Source organism: Vulpes lagopus, chromosome 6, assembly GCF_018345385.1.
Source record: "Vulpes lagopus strain Blue_001 chromosome 6, ASM1834538v1, whole genome shotgun sequence".
Lineage (NCBI taxonomy): Eukaryota > Metazoa > Chordata > Mammalia > Carnivora > Canidae > Vulpes > Vulpes lagopus.
Window position 1 is genome coordinate 95759196 of NC_054829.1, and position 25082 is coordinate 95784277.

Sequence of the window (25082 nt, forward strand, 5' to 3'; positions counted from 1 at the left end):
AGGAGTTCTTCTGTTTTACATAGGACAAAAAAGGTGTTATTCAAAATGAGTTATACAAGAAAAATACGTGTTACTTAAAATTAAAATGATGAAATAGTTTTGAAATACTACTTATTTCCATTACTTCCTAAATATTAAGGATAGCAGAAAACAACACATGCACGCAGTGTGTATGAACTACTTGCCAATTCAAACTTTAAAAGCTAGAATTAGTTATGCAAAACTATTGATAAGTCCTTTACAACATGTCCAATTACCTTCTACTATAGCATCTAAGGGAACTAGTAATTTAATAAACATCAATTATTTAACATTATTGCTCAGGTTACATAAAATATGTAACATTGATATAAATGTTCTGGATAAGTTCTAATATAATCAGAAAAGGCAATACGTTTCTGCCCTATCATATGCTTTCTAAATTATTTTTTAAAATTTTGAGGACTCCTCTACCAAAAGAAATCTAATTAACGGAGAAAGATATACTTATTTTATTTAAAGTCTTCAATTTATTTATTTTTTAAAGATCTTATTTATTTATTCATGAGAGATACAGAGAGAGAGGCAGAGACACAGGCTCCCTACAGGGACTCTGACTCGGGATCATGACCTGAGCCAAAGGGAGATGCTCAACCACTTAGCCATCCAGGTGCCCCTAAAGTCTTCAATTTAAATAAACATACATTTCTGTTAAATTTCTTTCTGTTAGCTAATTAAATTAATTTGAATTATACTTAGAAACTCTAAAAGATTGCTGTGCTGAGTTAGAACTTTAAAAAAATTAGCAATGTAAATAGTAATATTCCAGTATCCATGCCACATACTTTGCCTTTTTTTTTTTTTTTTTGCTACATTCTTAGAGAGCATTGGTATGGTATATCTGTCTGAGAAATGCATATGATTTCAAAATATTGATTAAAAAAAACAAATTAGCAAGCTATCACTATGAATTTTTTTCATTCTTTCCATATTCATATACATATTTTCCTGATTCCTCTTTTTCATTATCTCTGTCTTCTGTTATTTATTCCATTTCTTTTGTTGCCTCGGTGTACTTTATAGATGCCTAGGCTTAACAAATTTTAATGGTAACAGCCTGGGAATAAGTTCCCCTGAACACGTGCAGGAAGGGGGATAGGAAATAGCAGTTATAGACAATCCTTGCTAGACAGACCTGGAGAAAAATCAGAATCCCACAGACCTTTTCTGTTTCTGCAAATGAGGATATATAAATTAAGGCACTTATTTATTAGATGATTAGTTTTTTTAATGTCTAAATATTTTAAAAATTTTAATTCTAGTATTATTAACATATAATGTTATATTAGTTTCAGGTGTACAATATAGTGATTCAGCAATTCCACACATTACTCAGTGCTTATCACAATAGGGTACTCTTAATCCCTTTAAGTGAAAGGATTTTAAGAAAGAAATAATTTAGTCTTGTGAGTCCACTGTGTGTTAGGCATTCTCAAACTATGACTCAGTTTTCATTTGTGAAGGGAACCATGCTGCCCACCTTTAAATAGTAGACTTTTAATAGCACAGAATGTGTTCATGAGGAGTAATGTTGCATAAGTGGATAAAGTATTTTTGAAGGTATATGTCATTTTCATGTAAGGTGTTAAAAGAATTTTAATACAAAGTTCATGTGCTTAAATTTTTATATTATGAAGTTTAAGAAAAACCTCCCTATAAAGATCTTTTCAACATCTGAGAAGACTTTTTTGTTCTTGATTATATGTAACACTGCAGAGCATTGATGTTATTTAATTATAAAGACTTTTATAAGTCACAAAACAATTTCCTTCATGTATGAAGCAAAAGAAAAATATAATCATACAATTTAGGAAAATATTATTTAGAAATTCTTGCAGTAAAATCTCTAGCTGGAAAAATAAAAAGCAGCCTGAAAAAATATTATAATGGTCTTGAAGCTTGCAACAAATAACTGCACATTTTAGCTAAAATAAGAAACAAAGACACAAAAACATGCCATTAGCACAGATTTTTGACTTATTTTTAAATATTGCTGCACTTCTAAAAATAAAACATAATACATAGACTTCCTGCAGAGATAGAAGATTAGAAGAATATTGAAAAATCTCCCTTCTTCGATACTTAACAAAATGAAGAAAAATAGTAAAAAAAACAAAATTCACCAGCAGGATCTAAACTATGAAAGAGAATAATGAAATGCCCAAACTAAAAAAGTAGTAGCCATTAAAAAACACAGGTGATCTCAGTTAAAATAAAATAAAAAAAAAAAAATCATCCTTGCCACATCTCCTCTAAAAAGCAATACTTAGGAAATGATGAGACAAGAAAATTCTGAATATTCTCTACAACACTTACTAATTTTGAGCAAAGCTAACTAGAGTGATTCATCAGCCCTGGGAAAATCAGAATGAATCCAAGAAAGTAAAAATAACTTATATGATGCAGGGAAACATCAGCAGAGTGGGAAAATATCACCAGGATTTTCCATACTCCAGGATAATAAGAGAGTTAAGTAAAAGATCTAAAAACTATGAGAATGCCACAGTTTTTGCTGGGGTGGTGGACCTTGACATGGAATTTAATCAAACAATAAGAAAAAGAACCCAGCTCAGATTACACAGAGCTGCAGCTAAGGCCTAGCCCTTTCATAGTTCATTCTTTTATTCATTATTTCATCATTCTTTACTGAAAATCTGATATATGTGGCACTATTCTAGGCAGTGAAGAAATGGTAGTAAACAAATCAGATAAAAATATCTAGTTTGACAGAGTTTTATAGTATCATAGTTAGAAACAACTTTTTAAAAACTATTCTAAAGATTTTATTTTTCTTTATTCAAGAGAGAGAGAGAGAGAGAGAGAGAAAGCAAGCAAGTGGGAGAAGGAGCAGAGGAAGAGGGACAAGTAGACTCTGTGCTGAGCATGGAGCCCAACTCAGAGCTTGATCTCAGGACTCTGAGATCATGACCTGAGCTGAAATCAAGAGTCGGATGCTTAACTGACTGAGCTACCCAGGTGCCGCTAGAAACAACTTTTTAAAACAAACAGAACCAGGGATCCCTGGGTGGCGCAGCGGCTTAGTGCCTGCCTTTGGCCCAGGGCGCGATCCTGGAGACCTGGGATCGAGCCCCACGTCGGGCTCCTGGTACATGGAGCCTGCTTCTCCCTCTGCCTATGTCTCTGCCTCTCTCTCTCTCTCTGACTACCATAAATAAATTTTAAAAAAAAATTTTAAACAAACAAAACCAAATAAGTCTTCTCAGAATAGGATAAATGGATTGGAAAAATTAAAGGAGAGAGAGAAGATGACAAATGAGCAAAGATTGGAAGAAAGGGAATGAACCACATGCACAAGTGAAGGTGAGATTCTAAGCAGCATACTCAGTAGGTGCAAAGTCAAGTATGAGAAAAAGCCCCAGCTAGACAATGTTACCTGTATGGAATGAGCTAGGTGGAGGTTAGAAGGTGAGACAAAAGAGTATTTGGGTCGGAGGTGGAGGTAGGTATATGGCATAAGGCCTTATACCATTATAAATATTTTGGCTTCTACATGGAATAAGAAGTGAAGCTATTGTGCATGGTGAACAGAGAAAAGACTTAATCTAAGTTATAATTTAATTGGCACATTCTGGCCATGGTCCTGAGAAATAGACATTAGGAGGAGCACGTGTAGAAGCAAGGAGGTTATAACAATAATTCAGAGAAAAGAGGATGACATGGTAGCAGCTGAGATTATGAAAAGAGGTTAAAATTTGGATATATTTGGAAAATTTTCTGAGTAGATGAAGATGTGAAAGAGAGAAGCCAAACCAGGAGTTTAGCTTTGGATATGGAAATTTTGAAATGCCCATTAGACATCCAAATGGAGATTTGATGTTTGAAGTTTAGTGAGAAAAGGCCCAAGAATTTTGGCATCAGACAGGACATCTAGCCCAAAAGGGATCTCACCCGCTTTGCCAAATAGCCCTGCTACATCTAACTGCTAGTTAGACTAACCATCTAAAAGTGCCTCCTGGGATTAACCAGTTACCCAGGCCTTGAACTGCAAAACAGCTAATCAACTGCTTAAACTGGCCCACAGACCAGAGAGAAAGCAAGATAAGAAGCAGAGATTAGTAACCCAAGCTGAGAATAAGGCTGGTGGCAAAGGAAAATTCCCCACCAAGAGGCCACTTATCTTTCCAGTTGGGGTTAATACTGTCATCACCATGGTGGAAAACAAAAAGACTCAGCTGGTATTGATTGCACATGATGTGGATTCCCTTGAACTAGTTGTCTTCGTACCTACCCTGTTTGTAAATTGGGGGTTCCCTAATGCATCAAGGAGAAAGCCATGGTAGGGCATCTGGTCCACAGTAAGACCTGTGCTATTGTCACCTTCACACATGTTAACTTGGAAGACAAAGGAAGTCTGGCTAAGCTGGTGGAAGTCATCAGGACCAATTTCAATGACAGATATGACGCAATTCACTGTCATGGTGGAGGCAATATCCTGGGTCCAATGTCAGTGGTTCACATTGCCAAGTTGGAAAAGGCAAAGTCTCAAGTAGTAGCCACCAAATTGGGCTAAGTGTACACTGTTGAATTTTCTGTGCATAAAAGTATTAAAAAGTAGTTCTCTTTCCAAAAGAGAGAGAGACAGAAAGAGATCCGAACTGGAGGTAAAACATGTTACTTTATCCACATAAGAATATTTAAAGCTGATGCCAAGATTGTGCAATGGAGAAGAGAAAGTTGAAAAAAACATAACCTAAGAGAACTCCAATAAGGGAAATCGGAGGAACCAGAAAAGGAAATGAAACATATCTGGTGAATGAAGTAGGATGGTGTCCTGTATGTCACGCACAGAAGTTTCAAAGAAGGGTGTCAAGTACTACAGTAAATGCTGTTAATAGGTAAGATGAGGATTGATACTTCACTAATGGACTTAGCCACATGGCAATTACTGTTGGTCATGAGAAAAGTGGTTTCTGCGCAAATGTAGAGTGTGAAAGTCTCCTAGGTCCAAGGAAAAATAAGAGGAGGGGAGTTGGGGAAAATGAGTATAGAAACTCTAAGAAAATTTGCAGTAAATGAAGACAGAGACACCTAACAGTGATTGGAGGGGATGAGAGGTGAAAGAAATGCTTTTTTAAAATGTGATATATAAGTTTGCCTGTCTGCTGCTGGGGTGATCGAGAAGAAAAAAAAGTTAATGAAGAATGGGAGAGGAGAACTACTGAAGAGATGTCTTTGGGTGAGAGGGAACCTGATCTCGCACACATTGAGGGAGGAGGCTTTAGATGGGTACAGGACACACTCATAAACACTACCAAACATGCAAGGGGAGAAAGTATGTAGATCATAGTATTTATCCTTTAAATATAGTAACAAAGAAAAATAGTCTTTAGAGAGTGGAAAATGTGTCAAGGATAACTCAGTTATATAAATCAGAACAAATATAAGATCTGAACAAAGCTGCCCATTTTAAGATTTTTTTTAATACGTAATTACATAGCCTATGTAAACTATTCAAATGTACCATAATAGGAAAAAAGGAAAAGAAAGAAAAGGTTTGAGATGGGAGTGATGCAAAAGACAAAAACAAACAAAGAATGAAACATTACATGCAAAAACACAAAGAATTTACATGAAACATAATCCAAGGGCTAAAAGCCTATCTTCAAGAACATTTGAGATATAGAAGAATTTAGATAAATTAGGAGTTGAAATGGCCCACAGAGATAACATGAAAGACAACAAAATGAGTTGAAACATAAGATTTCACAGCTAAGGAAATTGAGAGGCAAAATAGTAAAATTGAACTATAGGTTAGCAATAGCAAGAATCAGAATGAATGTGATACAAAGTCAAATAAGTGACATAAAGAAAATATTTGAGGCAATTATAAGAAATTAACAGAAAATAGAAACAGATATTAAAGATTCTCATTGAGAGATAATGCAAGTAGGCACACTAAGAGGATCAAATATGTAAAAATTACTTATTGAAAATCTGGTAAATAGAATAAAAAATTTAAGAAATAGAATAAAACTATACTCTCTGACATGAAGAAAGAAATGGATCTGAAGATACACAGAAAGAATATTAACAAATGACATAAATTCTGGTTAAACTATTCTGTATCCATGATAAAGAATGACTTGGGCATAGAAGCAGAAAATGCAAGTCAACCTCAAGAAGGAAAAAAAAATTAAGCTTGCCTTAAATTTCATCAAGCAATATTTAATGCCAGAATACATAGAAACAGTATTTTCAAACTTCTGATAAGAAAAAAGAGGTATGAGTGAAGATCAGAAAGTTACCTTTGGATCTAAAGACAAATGTCAAATGTTTACATACATGAGACAACACATGAGCGCCCATGAATTCATGGACGGTTAAAAAATTAACTATTTAGTATTTAAATTGAGACAACCAAAAGACAATTCAAAAATTGAGAATTCAAAAAATGTTTTTAATGATATAAACATAATTAATAAAGGGATGATGGTAAGTAATGAATTATTTTAGGGAACTAGGGAAAATCATCTAGAAAAGTTAGGGTTGCAGGACAGTCTATAATGTAAACCCTGACAAAGAAAAATAGCACTAACATTAGAATTAGGGGAACGAATGATAAAATGTATAACTTTAACTTACGGAGGGGCTCACTACATGCACAGTGGAAGCATTTATACCACAGAAATAGTTAAATGATATGAACAGGTGCTATAGATAATATACTTATATATTTATCTATGTATTATGCTTATGAATAATTTAGATTTCTTTCTATGGAGGAGACTCCATATTTTTCCAATGCTTACTTTAAAAAAAATCTATTTGAAAATAATTAGAACAGCAAGAAACACAACTAAAAACATTTATTTAATGGCTGTTTTCTCCTCCACTACACAATTAATTGAGCAGGGACTATGTCTATTTTACTCACAGGTGCTAAATGCCTCTCGTCTCCCACCATTGATACTTAAAGTCTAGATCCAAGAATTCACTGAGGACAGAAAAGTTGTGATAGTTAATTCTATCATTGAGTATTCATTTATAGCTGAAATAATTATCTATAAGATGTTCTTATATGCTATTTGGTTACCCAGGGGGATAATTAAGTTAACAAAAGATTATAAATATTCAATTCTTTTGTTTTTATTTTTACTTATTTTTTAACTGAAAATAAAATGATGCTTAATATATAGATAAAAGATTAAATGATACTCATGATGTTTTACAAGTTTGGTTTTTAAAAACAGATTTTAGGGCAGCCCTGGTGGCGTAGGGCAGCCCTGGTGGCGTAGCAGTTTAGCACCACCTGCAGCCCAGGGTGTGATCCTGGAGACCTGGGACCGAGTCCCATGTCAGGCTTCCTGCATGGAGCCTGCTTCTCCCTCTGCCTCTCTCTCTCTGAATAAATAAATAAATCTTTAAAAAAAAATAAAAGCAGATTTGAATTCACAACAGGTCTTAACAGACAGTGAGTGATTTCAATAAATCAGGCACTCCAGAACACAATGTGCAGGTATAACAATTATGTGATGACTTCTTAATAATTCAAGGAGATAAAGACCTTTTACAAATATGGAAAGAAATTAATCTTCCTACAGTATTAACTCCTAAAAGCTATTAGCCTTTATAGACTACAATATTATTGTCAGTTTCATACACTTTTACTTTATAAAGAACTCCCAGGGGAAGAAATTTCTGGAGGTTTTCCCAGATACACACAGCTACATTTCCCGAGGTGATTACAACTGCAAAGTATGGCACATCCAAGTCCAGATTCTTATGATCAAGGGGTTTCAAAACCCTCCCCCATCTACTCTTTGGGGTCCGTCATATTCATAAACATTCCTGTGACAGGATAAATCTTTATAATTGTGCCCAGGGCCATTTGGATTCTTAAATTTCCCAAACAGTTTCAAGTTTACTTCATTAGTCAGAAATTTGCTGTGGAGCCTGGGGAGATGAGACGGGGCAGTTGCTCTCTGTGGCGACCGCCTCCATGCTCATCACCTCACGTCTTTTTTTTTGTTTTGTATACTTAGTTTTCAGGATGATTAATCAGATTCCTGAATGTTAGAATGGCTCATATCAGCTAACAGAATAACTTAAATTTTCAGAATTTCCACCAAATAGTTGTTTATAATCAGCCACAATAGAAGCATTTATACCACAGAAAAGGTCAGATGATATGAACAGGAGCTATAGATAATATATTTATATATTTATCTATATATTGCATTTATGAATAATTTACATTTCTTTCTATGGAGGAGACTCCATATTTTTCCATAATGCTTACTTAAAAAAATACCTATTAGAAAACAATTAGAAAAACAAGAAAAAAGAAAGCATATTTCAAAGTATACCACCTACCTAATCATAATTGTTGTCATATTGCTGTGTATTTTTATAAGCTTTCAGTATGCATGGTTTTAAAAATTAAAATGCAACTTATAATTTTGTTTTCTATACATTACATTGCAACACAAGTATCTCCCTCTATTTAAGTATTCAATACACAACCTTTTAATAAATTAATCCACTACATGCAAATCACAGTGTATACAATTGTCTCGAATTTGTTGAATATTTACATATTTTTAAAAATATTCATAATTATACACAATTATAAGAGTAATGTTTCTGTGCACTTTCCCCCTAGTTTCTGGTTACTTCCTTAAGATGTATCTAGAACTTGGATTAATAGGAAAAGAATATTAACTTTAAGATTCTTATTAAATATAACTAAAACCCATCTACAGTTTATACTCAATGGATTATGGCTTTGATATCAAACTCACACTTCAGCATTTAAATGCGATTTATAGAACTTAGGAAGGGGAAAGAATGTGGGGGGAAATGAACATCATTGAAAAATAATGAGAAAAATTTTAAAGCACCCATGAGAAATAATGTGAGCAAATAATATCTCTTATAGTTTTTAAATTCTAAGCTATGTCCCATATAGCCAATTATTATATTCACTAGGCAAAAAAAGGGTTTTGTTTGGCTAAACTTTCTATTCTCTAGGAATTTAAAGTCTGGATGCTATTTTTATCAATTTATACTGCCATTTGCAAAATAGGACAACAGCCAAAGTCATATACTATGCTCCAGTTTAGAAATGCAAGTGCTTATATGAAATGTTTATATGAAATTTCCCAGGGGGTTGTTAAAATGCACAAAAAGAAGAAAAAGTATTTGAGGTTTTATTTAAAGAAAAATCCTTTTGCTTTACTAATACAGATCTCCCTCCATTTCCGATAAGATTATGTCCCTACAAACCATCCTAAGCTGAAAATGTTGTAAGTTAAAAATGTATTTAATACAATTAACCTACCAAACTTTATAGCTTATCCTCACCTGCCAAAACATGCTCAGAACATTTATGGTAACCTACAGTTGGGCAAAATCATGGAACATAAAACCTGTTCTATAATAAAGTGTTGGCTATCTCATGTTATTTACTGAATACTATACTTAAAGTGTAAAACATAAATGGTTGTATAGGTACAAAATGGTTGTGAGTGTACCAGTTGTTTATCCTACTGCATATCACTAGCCTGGGAAAGATCCAAATTCAAAATAAGAAATATGGTTTCTAATGAAAGTGTACTGCTTTTGCACCACTATGAAGTCGAAAATCCTAAGTCTAACCATCCCACGTTAGGGACTAGCTGTAGTTGAAAGCCAAAAGAAAAATCTATTATGTCCCATGGATTACTCAATGGCAACAGTAACATAATGTATTTTGCTGTTTTACAATTCTGAAAGGAAATTATTGCCACCACGTGAAAACAAGAAAGTCCAAAATTCATAGGTGTTAGGCTTGCTCTTTTTTTAAGATTTATTTATTTGAGAGAAAGGGAGAGAGAGAGAGAGAGAGAGAGCGCACGTGCGAGAGAGAGAGCACATTCCCTGTGCCCAAGTGAAGGATGGGGCAGGGCAGAGGGAGAGAAACTCAAGCAGACTCCCTACTGAGCAGGGAGCCTGATGCAGAGCTCCATCTCACAACCCTGAGATCATGACCTGGAGGGGAAATCAAGAGTCTGATGCTCAATGGACCAAGCCACCAGGTCTTCTCTTTTTTAACAGAGCTGAAAAATGAAGTCTGGAGCCCAAGCACAAAAGGTCTGTCACAAATGGAGATATATAACAGGTATTTCTTCATTTAGGTAATTGAGTTGGATCATCAGCCTACAATAGCTAATAAAATAAGAGCGTACTCAGGTACCAATCCAACCAGATGTTCAATCATTTACTTAGGATGAACCCAGAGACAATGCAAAGGGTCTAAAACTCTCTTCTGTTTTCTTCTGGTTTGTCACTCTGGAAAATCCTTGGGAGTATTTTAAATGACTCACCTCTCCCCAAGCAGCATTCCTCCTGTTTTTGTTCACTATTACCCCTACAATGAATAGCATCAGCAAATATGTAATCTTCAAGATACTTAATTTATCTAATTCAGAAGATGAAAGAAAACAGAGGTTGAAAGCCCTCAAGCGAAAATGACTTCTGGGGATAATGGTTATTGAAATGATAAGAGTTAAAAAGAAAGGACAATTGCAACAGCAACCAAAACCAAAACAAAAACAAACAAATAAAAAAAAGAGAGAGAGAGATTTGGGTACAAAGGGGTATAGATTGAGAAAGCCAGATTTTACTGGTTATATGCTAGAAAATGCAAAGATTCTGGGTTCTTGATGGCATTATTTCTATGACTGTGCACTGAAACTGTGCACTAATATTGTTCTAATAATGAATCATCTATTATTAATATGTAGTTTCAGCACCTGGTCTATCATAGTTGTGCCAACTTTGAATAATCCACTTTACCTTTCTTATTCCTCATCTCTAAATGTAAAAATAACCTGACTATAGGTCAGTTCTACTGTATCATGCAACTGGAGAAGGCACGCTGTATTCCAACTAAGTGGTGCCCCTAAAGTCATGAAATGGACAGCCCTACCTTAGATATTTATGTTCATTTTGAAGAATTTTTTATAGAAAGTTGATTAGCTACTATTTTTACTGTTTTCCCCTTACTATCACCGTTAGCAATAATATGCTTTTAAAGCAATATGTTCAATACAGCAGATAAAATATTTCTCAGCATCTTAAATATACATATTCTTCTATATACAGTGTTCATTCATTCAACAGACTTTTAAAAAATCTCTAGTATGTTCCACAAAATGAGATTACAAAAATGAATAACACACTCTCATAGTCTTCAAGAAGCATCTTAATTTGAGGCTATCAAACTTCAAATCACATAACTAATTTGCCACCTTCTGGTTATATGCTCATCAAACTATCTTTTGATTTTTTATAAGTTAGTTACTCACATGGCACCTAAGGAGAAAATGTGCCTACTAGGAGACTCAAGTATCTGGTCTCCCAGATAGCTGCATTTCTTATTGTAAATTTATAGACTGACACCTTGATTATAATTAGGCTTCCCATGTAGCTTTCCTTTTTTTGGTACTTTTAGCAAATTATAGGTCTTATTGTAAATTGATATTTGAATTTTATATATCTTTCTCCTGAGACTGGTTAACATGAATCTGCCTATGAATTCCATCTGCCCTGGGCATACTAGAAAATAAAATTTCTGAAATAAAATAGCTGAGACTCAGATCCTGAGTAATGATAAATTTACTAAGGTATGCCACATTTTAAAACCTCTTGGGTGTTACCAACTTGAGTTTCTCTGTGTAACTCACCTCTTCCTTTAGATTAGTTGAACCGATTTAATATTTTATGGTAAATAAGTTAAAATATTAGGCTAAATACTGAGATTTCTGAACCAATTATACTTTTTTGTATACAAAATTATAGCTCTGAACAACTTAAGTATATACTTAAGGCACATTTAGTCAACTGCTTTTCCTACCTATGATCCTTAGGCCTAGTAACTATAACCTTAAATTCAAAAAAAAAGGAAATTCTAATTTACACTACAGTTTTTAAAAACTGTAGTTTAATAAGTTATGATAACAAAAACTTGGATTACAAATTACTATTTAAAATACATTTGTGAGGAGGAAAATATAGAATTTTCAACCTACTTTTGTCAGTAGTGATCAGCATCACATTAATATCAACCCCAATTTAATCAGTCAAATTGGTGGTAGAAAGCTAAAAACAAATTATAAAAAAAATATGCTCAATAGTAAACATAAAATAAGATGACAGGAACAGTATCAAAAATATTATGAATCATCACCTTGATGAATAAGCAAAATTCTTGTTGTTTATTTGTTTGTTTATTTATTTGTTTGTTTATTTGAGAGACAGAGAGAGAGCATGAGCATGTTGGGGGTGAGGCAGGGGGAAAGGGAATTGGGAGAGGGAGCATCTCAAGCAAAATTCCACACTAAGCAAATTTCATGACACTGAGATCATGACCGGAGCCAAAATCAAGAGTCCGACGCTTAACCAGCTGAGCCAGCCACGTGCCAAGTTTTTGAAATAAAGCAGAGATACTCTCTGGTAGACATTTATGTAGTTAACCCTAGTACTTTCCTTTCTGTGCCTCTCAAATACATAGTAGGATTTCATCATCTGCCCCATTCACCCACACTCTGGAGATTAATGGAGTCATATAATTAGTTCTTCCCAATGGGTTTTAAGTGGAAGGGATGTTTATTGAGCATTTAATGGATGATATAAGACCCTGCAGAGCATTATTTTCCCTCTGGCAGAGTGACTGGCAATGAGGCAGTGGGTCCTTTTACTCTGGATCCCTGAATATTCACAATGAGAAGAGGCCCCTGCTAACCTGTTATGGACATCTAAAATGTACCAGATATAAATTGTAATTTTTTAAGCCAATGAAATATGGAAATTATTTGTTAACATACTCTTGCTTAATATATACATTTCATATTATGTTAAAAAAATAATTCAGATAAAGACTGTTTACATGAGGCACCCTTAAAAATAAGCCACAAAGGGGATCCCTGGATGGCTCAGCAGTTTAGCGCCTGCCTTTGGCCCACGGCATGATCCTGGAGTCTCGGGACTGAGTCCCACATCGGGCTCCTGCATGGAGCCTGCTTCTCCCTCTGCCTGTGTCTCTGTCTCTGTCTCTCTCTCTGTGTCTCTCATGAATAAATAAAATCTTTTAAAAAAAGCCACAAAAAATAAGAATAAGGAGGTAAGATAACACAAAAGAAGTAGAAATGACAATATTAATAGACAAATTTCAAGGTGGCAGGCATTAAATTAAAACAATTATATTTCATTTTTATAAAAGGTTGCATCAACAAATATAAAATATATTAAATTAGATTGACCTAACAATAGTGTTTCAACATATATGCAGAAGGAAAAAGAATGTTAAAAATGCTAGGAGAAATATAAAAGTCTACCATCATAGTTGGAGATCACATTATCTCCCCACATTGGGTAAAAATTAAAACACATTTGGAAAGAAATTGATGATATCAGTTAAGAAAGTTAATGAGCATATATAGTCTTTGTATATTAAGAGGCAGTGAAAGGAGATTTTGAGTAAATTTAATGGATTATCACAATAAATTAACCTAATCTAATCGATGACACTCTTACATTGTTAACCCTTACATACATACATACATACATACACTCACAGCAGGCTTTGGGGGTTAGGGGGTGGATCAGGGAGACAATTATCCAGAAAGAGTTAGAAGCAGGGGCAGAGTGAGAAGTAGAGGCAGAGATAAAAAGGTTACGAAAAAAATACTGATTCAAAGGGATACATGCTCCCTGATGTTTATAGCAGCATTATCAACAATCACCAAATTATGGAAAAAGCCCAAATGTCCATCGACTGATAAATGGATAAAGAAGATGTGGCTTATAAATACATATACAATGGAATATTACTCAGCCACAAAAAGGACAGAATCTTGGGGGACCTGGGTAGCTTAGTTGGTTAAGCATCTGCCTTCAGCTCAGGTCATTATTCTGGGGTCCTGGGATTGACCGTTGTTGAGTTGAGCCTGCTGCTCAGTGGGGAGTCTGTTTCTCTCTCCACATTATTTTCCATAGTGACTATACTGGTTTGCATCCCCACCAACAGTACAAGAGGGTTCCCCATTCTCTGCATCCTCACCAATGCCTGTTGTTTCCTGTGTTGTTGATTTTAGTTATTCTGACATGTGTGAGGTGATATCACATTATAGTTGTGATTTGTATTTCCCAGGCGATGAGTAATGTTGAGCATCTTTTCATGTGTCTGTCAGTCATCTGTATGTATGTCTTCTTTGGAAAAATGTCTGTTCATATCTTATGACTATTTCCTAACTGGGTTATTTGTTTTGGGGATGTTGAGTTTTCTAAGTTCTATATATATATATATATATTGGATTCTAGCCCTTTTTCAGATATGTCATTTGCAAATAACTTCTCCCATTCTGTAGGCTGCCTTTTAGTTTTGTTGATTGTTTCCTTTGCTATGCAGAAGCTTTCTATCTTGATACAGTCCCAGTAGCTCATTTTTGCTTCCAGAGACATGTCTTGTAAGAAGTTGCTATGGCCAATGTTTTCAAAGAAGTTGCTGACTATGTTCTCCTCTAGGATTTTGATTGTTTCCTGTCTCACATTTAGGTCTTTAGTCCACTTTGAATTTATTTTTGCATATAATATAAGAAAGTGGCCCAGTGTCATTCTTTTGCAAGTTGCTTTCCAGTTTTCCCAAAACATTTGTTGAAGAGATTATTTTGTATTCCATTGGGTAATTTTTCCTGCTTTGTCAAAGATTAGTTGACCATACAGTTGTAGTTCCCTTTCCTGGTTTTCTATTTGGTTCTATTGAAACATGTGTCTGTTTTTTGCCACACCACCTTCTTTTGATTACTATAGCTTTGTAATATAACTTGGAAGTCTGGAAATGTGATGCCTCCAGCTTTGCTTTTCTTTAAGATCACTTTAGCTATTCAGTGTCTTTTGTGGTTCCATACAAATTTTAGGATTGTATGTTCTAGTTCTCAGAATAATGGTGGTATTTTGATAGGGATTGCATTAAATGTGTAGATTGCTTTGGTTAGTATACATTTTAACAATATTTGTTCTTTCAATCCATGAGCATGGAATGTTTTTCCATTTCTTTGTATACTCTTAAATTTCTTTCATAAGTGTTCTATAGTTTAGATCTTTTACCTCTTTGGTTAGGTTCATTCCTAGGCTTCTTATGGTTTTTGGTGCAATTGTAAATGGATCAATTCCTTGATTTCTGTTTCTGCAGCTTCATTATTGTGTATAGAAATGCAACAAATTTCTGTATGTTGATTTTGTGTCCTGTGACTTTACTGAATTCACGTATCATTTCTAGCAATTTTTGGTGGAGACTTTTGGATTTTCTACATAGAGTATCTTGTTGTCTGCAAATAGTGAAAGTTTGACTTCTTCCTTGCTAAATTGGATGCCTTTTATTTCTTTTTGTTGTCTGACTGCTGAGGCCAGGACTTCCGGTATTATGTTAAATAACAGTGGTGAGAGTTGCCATCCCTATCTTGTTTCTGATCCTAGAGGAAAGCTCTCTGGTTTTTTTCCATTGAGGATGATATTAGTTGTGGATTTTTTGTGTATGGCCAATACAGGTATGTTCTTTCTAAACCTACTTTGTTGAGGGTTTTTATCATGAATGGATGTTGTGCTTTGTCAAATGCTTTTTCTGCATCTATTGAAATGATTATATGATTCTTTTCTTTTATTAATATAATTTTATAAAGATCATTCTTGAAAGAAGAAATACAAATGACTAAGACATGTAAATAGATATTCAACTTCATGAGTAGAGAAATGCTAAACAAAAAAATAAGAAAAAATGCCACATTTTTCTCATCACATTTGGAAAGCTAAATGGATTGATACTTTATATTGATTGGATGTAAACTGTAAATTATTTACAGAAAATAATTTGGTTGTATCTAACAAAAATTTCAAATATGCATATCTAATCCAATAATGCCATCTCTAGTTATCTTACATACACAATACTGATGGTTCACAAAGCATCATTTATAATTGAGTACACACACACACACACACACACACACAGGAAAAAACCTAAACTTCTAAAAGGCAAATGACTAAATTCAGTAGAATCATAATATTCCATAATTTAACAAGAATAAGGAAGCTATTAATCTACCAGTGTATCCAACCAGATTTAGTCATAAAAAAGATTCCTAAAAGTATTAAGTGAAGAAAGCTTGTTCCTGAAAAATAGATTATTGTATTTCTTTTAAACTAAACACACAGATTTCTGCTTTCTACCATGATGGAATGGCTTATAGCACATCAAAACTTCCCCAGAAAACAATTAGAAAAGATAGATCATTTAATAGAGAGCTGCTGGGGCACCAAAGACTGGATAATATGATATCCAAGACAAAGAAGCTAACTGAAGTTAGCCCAACATTCTCCTGACTGCTTTTCCCTTTGAAAGCATTTTCTGATTCTTAGTGCAAAAAGACTTAGAAGCCAGGCAACAGATAGCTGCTTAGAGGCCAGAAGCCAAACAGCTTTCAGCAATCTCAAAGAGCTGAAGAAAAAATGGAAATTGAGGCTAGAAAGATAGCCAGTGTCAAGGAGCCAAGATTCCCAGGAGAACTGAGGCACAAAAATTTAGCCCAACGTATGACAGTTTTGCTGTGTGGCAATTAATAAATTTGAAAGCTGTTGAGAAAAACGACTTAGGAGCTAGACAGAGAGGAGCTATAACATAATGAAGAGTTTTAGCTATCTCAAATTCAGAGGACTGGCAAGATTTCAGGGTCAGCAAGACAAGGAGACCTAGAAATAGACTGTGCTCTCTCTTAGGACCTATGGAAATGTAGGAGTGAATGTGGAGCAAATATAGTCTTATATTTACAAAGACTGCAGTCTCACCTCAAGACAGCTTACTCATTGATCCAATTGAGGTAATCTGCCCTACTTTACTGACTGCATTAGGATAGAGAGAGTTTTCTTTAGAGAAAGAACATTTTTATCCAGAGACTCAACAAACTTTTATGTGCAAATCTGGCATTAATCAAAGTTCACTAGGCAGATCAAGAAACAAGAGTAACAGAAAAAAAAAAAAAAAACAATAAAGACAGACTTACCTGTCTGATACTTATCTATAGCTGATCAGGACATGAAGGCTATCAGATAGCAACTTTAAAATAATAATGTGAAACATGTTCAAGAAAAAAATGACAAGATTGTGAATTTTACTAGAAAAATAGAAACTATAAAAATAGACCATCTATTTTTAAGTAATCTATGGATTAAAAGAATCAAAATGCATTTTAGATAACATTTTGAATTGGCTAATAAAAATATATCAATAAAAATCAACTCACTGTTATTGTGCTATTCAAAATAGCTTGCTGTTTCCCATTTTATTAACTTGTGTTTTTCATTTAACGAGCATTTATATTCTACATACTTAAACATTTAAAACCATACTTTATAGGCTATTAATAAATTACTTACTTCAGATAATATTGGGATTACAAGAAGGTAGAAGGATTTACAGAAAGTCCTGGAACCTGACTTCTGATATATTTGTAATATTACATTATTACTCACTAACCCCCTCTGATTAGTTTTTTCCTAAATAACTAGTGAGGAGTTTTGTCATTCAAATTAACAAAAGGGTTTTAGTAGAAAAAAGTTCAGTAAGTATAATTTGACTACATGGAGGATATGAAGCTAAAAGAAATCCTCCAATTAATTCTAATTCATGAGAAAATTTTAAGAAGCTTCAGATGCAAATTTACATAATACAGCAGAAGTTTCCATTTATGTTTAAGAAGAAACTTATTCCTCTTTATGAGCTTTAGACAATCTATAAAAATTAGAACTTATGCACTAAATTTTAATTAGGTTCCAAAAAATCTGAGAAGAAATTGTAATAGTGTCTTGCCTTGAAAGAAACTGTAAAGAACAGTGAAGTTTCATTAGCACATTGTTAAGGGCATCATACAGAATTTCCAAATGAGAAAGAAAAGTTGATAAAGAATAACTTAATGAGGATTTGTGTCATATAATATGAAAAAAAAATCTAAAAACAAAGTCTTATTTAGGTGTTAACACTAGAAAGCTACTCATGGTATCTGACTTAAAATCAAGATAAATCTGCACTTTTAACATTATGTAATATAAGGCCAAATAAGATATAAAATGCTGCCACTGTTTTCCCCACTTTTGCTATATATTAAAGATAAAGAGAATGGGGCACTTGGAAGGCTCAATGATTGAGCATGTGCCTTGGGCTCAGGTCGTGATCCCGGGATTCTGGGATCGAGTTCTGCATGGGGCTCCCCACAGGGAGCTGCTTCTCCCTCTGCCTGTATCTCTGCCTCTCTCTGAGTGTCTCTCATGAATAAATTAAAAAATAAAATCTTTAAAAAAATTATATGAGAGAAGGCTTTCATTTTGAAGAAGGAAAATGGAAGTTTGTGCTTTAGAATTACAAATGACATCATAATAATGTACTCCAGGTAATAAATGTTATCCAATTGGTTAGGAGACGTAATTTTTTAAAATTTAAGAACATTGAAACCTTAGGTATAGCTTTACATAGAACATTAAGTACCTACTAAGAACAAAGTGCTCTGCTGAGCCCTATAAAAGACACAAAGTAGAAGTGTTATAGTCACCAGAGTAGCCTGAGAAACTTTTGTCAGGGTCAAAATTACATCTTTAGCACTAAATTATATATTGGTATGGAGAGGTATAGATACTGGAATCCTTTAAAATATTTAGGAAACAGCTGACAAGGGCTTGTATTAGAACCACATAGACTGAAAGGAGTAAAGTGTCAAACATGAGATCTTAAACTTTTAATAACCTGTGTTCTAGCATGTGGATAACTGCCAAAAATCAATGATGATTGATTCATTCTACATGTTCTTCACCTTCCACACCTTGCAGACACAATGCTAGGGGTAAGCCCTACAGTGTAGAGGCAGAGGCAGATAAACAAAACCAGTAAACACAACCAATATATCCTATCCTCTGTACACACACATCCATATATATATATATATATATATATATATATACAGAGTCATTATTATCAAATGAGAAAAGTATTATGACAAAGATAAGCTCAGAGAATTACTGTGTTCTGAGAACACTAGGAAAGAAAAAACTGGCTTCAGATCAATGTTCAGGTCTGAACAGGATCTAGTAAATTATAGGAGGTCAATGTTCACACTGCAACAACTAATAAAGCCAGTGAAGTAGATAACTTTAAAAAGTTAAATATTTTTTAGTGTTGGAGTATTGAGGAAGGAATTAAAACTAAATAAGCTACACTACCAAAGGGATGGGCCTTTCCTCAACAGATATCACTATCCATTTTCTAGGGGCATTTGATTTGGGATGTGATCTGAAGATGAGAGCAGAATCACACAAGGTTACTTGAGCAAAGAGAAACCAGAAGAATATTTGGTGGGTATATAGAGCCAGTGTGATTGTTGAAAACTAGAGAAAAATGCAGAGAAGTGGCTAGTTTTCCATATCAAATTTATTTGGATAAATGGACAAGGATGGGGCTGAACATGAAGCGAGGAGTGAAATCTTTTCCGTCTTAGGGTGGCTATGAATTGTGGAATACATCACATATATACAGCTGAGGTATTTTGAGGCTATCTGGGACAACACAAGAAAGCTAGAACTCTCAGAAGTCTTTCAAGGCTAAGAAGACAAAAACCTACCATGCTTTTCTATCAAAAGTTCATAAGGGTTATGTCCAGGGAAAAGGGCTGAATCAAAGGTGAGTGGAATATTTACTAACATTCAACTCAGATGTGATCCTGTTCTGTCCTGGGTTGGACTGAAGTGATTAGCCTCTCATGGAGAAACCCTCCCTGTTGGCAAATTAATTACAAAGCTAAAGCTTTTACCGTTGTTTTATACACAAGGTCTGACATCCAATAAAAAATTGCTTACCATGCAAAGAGGCATCAATCTGCACAAAAAGTAAGCAATAAAAGCATCTGAATAAATGATCCAGATACTGGAGTTATCCAAGAAGACTATTAAAATACCAGTATGTTATTAACAATTAAGGAAAAATGGAAAAATTTGATGAAAAGGTGAAAAATTTCTATAAGGAATTAAAATCAATAAGGCAAACATTAGTAGATATTTAAAAATTGAACAAGCACAATATCTGAAACTTGAAGCCCACTCAATGAAGTTAATAGTAAACCAGACAGAGAAGACATGATTAGTGAACTATAAAACAGGGCAATATAAAGTGAGTAAACTGAAACATAGAAGGAAAAAAAGCATGAAAAGATCAAAATAAAGTGCAAGAGACTTAAGTGACGCAGTGAAAGTTTATCATACCTGTCACTAGACTACCCAATAGAGATGACAGGGAGATTGTGGCAAAAGTAATATTTGAACAGATAATGACCAAGGATTTCCCACAACTGATCAATGGTATCAACCCACATATTCAAGAATATCAGCAAACCATCAGGATAAGTAAAATGAAGACCATAACTAGTCACTTGAAATTGAAATCCAAAGACTAAATCAAATTGCAAAAGCAGTAACAATAAAACTGGTGCCGACTTATCAATAGAAACATGGAAGTCAGTAGAAACTGTGCTGAGCCCTGGAAGATTAGAAAAAAAAATTCCAAACTAGAGTTTAATCCAGTGAAAATATCCCTTAAAGTTAAGAGTGCAATAAAAATATTTTCAGACAAAGAAAAAATAAGAGAATTAGTAATCTGCTGAGGTGATTGGTTGCTATACACACACACACACAATTATACACATACATTATATATATATATATATATATATGACATATATGCTATATTATATAACACTAAAAGTGTGTCAGGCTGAAAGGAATGAAAAGATAAAACTGAAGTAAGAAATGAAGAGCACTAGATACAGTGACGAGGTTGATATATAGAAAAAATATTGACTGTTTAAAACAACAATATTATTGCATCTTGTGGATGTATGTAATAGAAAGAAACATTGCTGACTACAATAGCTCAAAAGTTAAGAGGGGACTAAATAAAGCCAAAGTGTTGTGTGGCTTTAGTGTTGTTTGTGAAATGCTAGTGCACCAAATTAGATAGATTCTGGGATGCTAACTTGGATAGATCCCAGTTGAAACATGCTGTCTTTAAGATGCCTAGGAAATCCCCAGCTGGAAATGTGTATCATGAAATGCAATATGCAGTTTTGAAGCAATTGGGAAGGATGTGGATTGGATAAACATGGTGGGGTTATCAGTAGCCATAACCATGGTCCTCACTGGAGCATCTGAGGGCACTAAAGAAAGAACCTGAGAAGAGAGAAGGAAGGTAAGAAAAGGGAAGACAATGGAATAAAGAGGAGAAAAAAGAGAGAAAAAAGAAAAGAAGGCAAGGGAATGAGAGGATAGGGAAGTGTGGATATGGGAGGAAGAGTAAGGAAGGAAGGAAAAAGAGTATCCTTATGGTTTAAAATATTAACAATGCTGGGACACTTAGGTGGCTCAGTCGTTTAAGCGTCCAACTCTTAATTTCAGCTCAGGTCAGATCTCAGGGTCCTGGATCGAGTCCTGTGTTGGGCTCTACCCTTAGCACAGACTGCTTGGGATTCTCTCTCCCTCTCCCTGTTTCCCTGCTCATGCTCTCTCTCTCTCATGAATAAATAAAATCTCTAAAAAATATATTAATGTTTCACTTGCTGAGGGTTCAGCATATACCACACATCATAATTAGCCCTTTAGTATTTTTTTTCAAAAATTTGATCTTACAACCCTGTGAGGTGGATACAATCACCATCTCTACTTCCAAGAAAAGAAATTGGCTTTAGAGAGATTAGGTAATGTACCCAAAGTAATCCAGATACTAAGCAGCAAAATAAAGACAGTAAATCCAGGTATTTCTGACAGGTTTCAAGAAATCAAACACTGTGCTGTAGTGCCTCCCTAATGCTGGATGGGACAAGGCCATAGGAGAGAGGGTTTCCTTACCCTTGCCAAGAGAGTTCTTGCCATTGTGTGAGAAAGAACTTGAGCAAAAGCCATTTAAACAAAGGGACAGAGATTTATTAAGTATAGAAGTAAGGAAGATGCTTTTGCTTCATAGACAAAGTAGTGGTGTCTCCTCCCACATGGAAAGAGGATTCCCCTTTGTCTCCAATGAAGAATTTTATAAGTTCTTACTTTACTTTTTTAGCGATTTTATTTATTTATTTATTTATTTATTTATTTATTTATTTGAGAGAAAGAGAGCTCACAGTGGGAGAGGCAGACCCAGTGTTGAGCAGAGAGCCTGACACCCAGCTCCATCCCAGGAGATCATGACCTGAGCTGAAGGCAGATGCTTAAGCAACTGAGCCACCCAGGTGCCCCTTATACTCTTTAAAAATTAACTAATCATGTAAGGAGGGGCTTACTCTTTAACTATGGGTTTATCACTTACATTGGGTGGTTAGTTTTTCCACTGTCTTAGGGTTGTGGAATTACCTGCAAGGAGAAATTTTAAGAATTCTTTATTACTTTTGCTGCCAGAGGGAGTGGGGTATTATGGTCTTCCATGAGTCAGATCTTGTGACTCTTCTTATGACATACTGATATTTAAGTTAACTCTCAGCTTAAAAACCAAAATGGCTTTACTTTGGTCAGCTTGTCTCCTGAGACTCTTCCCTTCCTTCTTGTTTCATCCCTACTCTATGTCACAAAGCTAAGTCAAAGTGAGGAAGAGTCCCAACACTGAGGAAGTGATTATAATTGGTTCACTGCAGCAAAAACAAAATGAACAAAAAATATAAAGTAAGTGACAATGCTTCAAGTGTGTTCTTCCGATTTTGCTTTGTTTTTTTTTTTGTAAATTAATTAATTTATTTATGATAGACAGAGAGAGAGAGAGAGGCAGAGACACAGGAGGAGGGAGAAGCAGGCTCCATGCTGGGAGCCCGACGTGGGACTCCATCCTGGTACTCCATCCTGGGCCTCCAGGATCGCGCCCTGGGCCAAAGGCAGGCGCTAAACCACTGAGCCACCCAGGAATCCCCCGGATTTTGCTTTGAAGAGTTCACTGATATTTTTGACAAAAACAGTTGCCACTGACTGGTAGAAGAGAGACTACAATAAATTGAGGCATTCATAGAAGGTAGATAAAGACAACAATAAATCTGGACTCTGGACTCTTCTTTAGAGCCTGCTCATGAAGAAATAAAGATTGAGAGTGGCTAAGGTATCCAGACAGAGGTTTTGTTTTTTTTCCAAATACCCCAAAGTCATGAATATATTGTATGGTGAAGGAAGTGTAAGCAGCTGGAGAGGTTAAAGAAAAAGGAGAAAGAAGATAATTGAATGAGACAGTAGTCTGAAGGAACAGGGCCCAGAGGGGAGTTATGAAAGTGTGAGAGCCCTGGGAGATCATGACAAGAGGACTGAGGTGAAAGTTGTCCTCAAATCCAAGGAGGGATTTTATTTCCATTAAGAAAGTGGATGTTCAAGTGTCTAAAGAAGGAACTGAACTTCTTTCTGAGACTTATATTTTCTTATGGAGGAGAGAAAAGTAAGTTGCATTTTACTAGTAATAAAAATATTTTTCATACAGCATATGATTCAGTATGACTTTAATAGTAAATAAAACTGAATCATTCATATTTCTCCTTAAACGTTCTGAACTTCAAGGGTATAAGATTTATGTATTTGAAAAATACTATTTGGAGATATTTAAGTAAAAGTTAAAGTCCTTTGTGCCATTTGGCTCAAAAATGTTTAAGTTCTTAATTACCTTGTATTTCATATTCTTTATTACTGCCAAAAATTATATATATAATCAAGCGTCAATTTCTTTGGTTGTAGCATACCTTTCCTGAATGTAGACCTCATAAGGTATCATTTAAGAGACATTATATATTAAATATAATGATCTATATAATTATCTATATTCATCTTAATCAATGTGTTCCCTTTCCATTGGATGACTGGGGATATGGAAGTGGTCACTATCTGGAATGTCTTATCTGAAAGTTCATAAATGTTATGAAGAGAAACACTAGGATGATTTTTAAAAACATGCATGGGTCTTTAAGACCAAAGTCTTGGTGAAATCAAATCAGTACCAAATAATCAAGCTTTTGGTCAAAATAAAAAATGTATCTGGAACAGCATCTCCCTAAGGTGAATGTGAGGCATAACTAATAAGTGTTATGAAGATATACAGTTATAATTAAGTGAACTACAAATCTGTTTTGTTGTGGTGAGAACACTTTCAGAGATGAAAACCTTACTTATTGGAATGTGCATGACTGTAAATCATGACCTTAGTAAATCTATAAGGTTGTATTATTACAAGTAGTTATGGATATTACAAGCAAGTCATTTTTCCTTCTGGTTTTTCAGATTTAGGATCTTATGCTCAAAATTGTATGCCCATTTGGGACACAGCATTCTGGAATTTTTAATAAGATATAAAATTTCATTTTCACAGAAAGACAGCCTCATTGTAAAGACCACATATCAAGTAAATGAGAAAAGACATGTACATGTGTTTGTGGGTGCTTAGAGGAGAAAAGCTGAAAAGGGAATTGAAAGAAGAAACAACTGGAAAATAATCACCCCATAAAAAGTCAACCACTGTCTCTAGAGTAGTAAATTATAAGTTGAGGGAACAATTTGAAACAGGAAGTTAGGATAGAATGCACAGTTTGTAAAGTTCAAATATTGTAAAGTTGGAGTAAGGAATTTTAAAGTAACTTTAATGTATGAAGGAATTTTGGAACTATGCCATATTGCCTTTTTCACATACTTCTTAAAAATGTATGGTAATACTGAGTATAAAATTCCCTATGAATTTAGCCTGTAATTATATGTTAGAAAAATACTTTTCTTTCCTTTAAAGAGGCAACCTTTACATATTCATATAATATTTTATATATGTACAAAATTTTTGTCAAAACCTAACTTTAAAACTTACATTGAGTATTTCTTATACATTATTCTGATACTGTAGTATTGTATTTTCAGCCTGACTTAAAGAAATTGTTTCAAGAAGTCACTGTATTTTCAAATACTTAATGTAAACAATGAACACATGAGGATAGAATGAAGACCGGAGGAAAGAA

General features: G+C 34.4%; 1 protein-coding gene and 1 pseudogene across 1 annotated transcript in view; one reads left to right on the forward strand and one right to left on the reverse strand.

Annotated features, from left to right (window-relative positions):
- The window catches only part of STPG2 (sperm tail PG-rich repeat containing 2), a 560246-nt gene that overhangs the window by 40878 nt on the left and 494286 nt on the right, over positions 1–25082 (reverse strand). The gene's annotated exons all lie outside the window — the stretch shown is intronic.
- LOC121493296 lies at positions 3313–4570 on the forward strand (annotated as a pseudogene).